This window comes from Orycteropus afer, unplaced genomic scaffold (assembly GCF_000298275.1).
Source record: "Orycteropus afer afer isolate SDZICR_OR568_19922 unplaced genomic scaffold, OryAfe1.0 scaffold00817, whole genome shotgun sequence".
NCBI lineage: Eukaryota > Metazoa > Chordata > Mammalia > Tubulidentata > Orycteropodidae > Orycteropus > Orycteropus afer.
In genome coordinates, this window is record NW_006922404.1 from 380,190 (window position 1) to 381,069 (window position 880).

Consider the following 880-nt stretch of genomic DNA (forward strand, 5'->3'; position numbering starts at 1 on the left):
CAATCTATATGCTGAGCAAATAATCTGAGAAGCTGGACTACATGAAGAAGAATGTGGCATCAGGATTGGAGGAAGAATCATTAACAACCTACGACACGCTGACCACACAACTTTGCTTGCTGAAAGTAAGGATGACTTTAAGCACTTTACTGATGAAGACTGAAGAATACAGTCTGCAGTATGGATTATATCTCAACATAAGGAAAACAAAAGTCCTCACAACTGGACCTATAAGCAGCATTACGATAAATGGAGAGAAGATTGAAGTTGTCAAAGACTTCAGATTGCTTGGTTCTACAGTTGACACCAATGGAAGTGGCAGTCAGGACATCAGAAGACATATAGCACTGGGCAAATCGGCTGCAAAGGGCCTCTTTCAAGGGCTGAAGAGCAAAGATGTCTCCCTGAGGACTAAGGTGTGCCTGACATAAGCTATGGTATTTTCAATCACCTCTTTTGCGTTTGAGAGCTGGACAATGAGTAAGAAAGACCAAAGAAGAATTGATGCTTTTGAGCTGTGCTGTTGGCGAAGAATGCTGAAAGTACCGTGGACTGACAAAAGAACTAACAGGTCTGTCCTGGAGGAAGTGCAGCTGGTATGCTCCCTGGAAGGAAAATGGCCAGACTTTGTCTCACATATTTTGGTCCTGTTGTCAGAAGGGACCATTCCCTGGAGAAGGATGTCATGCTTGGTAAGGTGGAGGGTCGATGAAAGAGGGGAAGGCCCTCAACGAGATGAAGTGACATGGTAGCAGTGGTGATGGCCTCAAATATAGCGAGAATCAGAGCTGGCTCAGGACCGGGTGGTGTTTCGTTCTGCTATGCATAGGGTCGCTATGAGTAGGAGACAACTTGATAGCACCTAACAACAAGAACATAC

At 44.9% G+C, this 880-nt stretch overlaps 1 protein-coding gene across 1 annotated transcript in view; it reads right to left on the reverse strand.

Moving 5' to 3' along the window:
- Positions 1-880, reverse strand: part of CLCN5 (chloride voltage-gated channel 5) — a 167,747-nt gene that overhangs the window by 150,903 nt on the left and 15,964 nt on the right. The gene's annotated exons all lie outside the window — the stretch shown is intronic.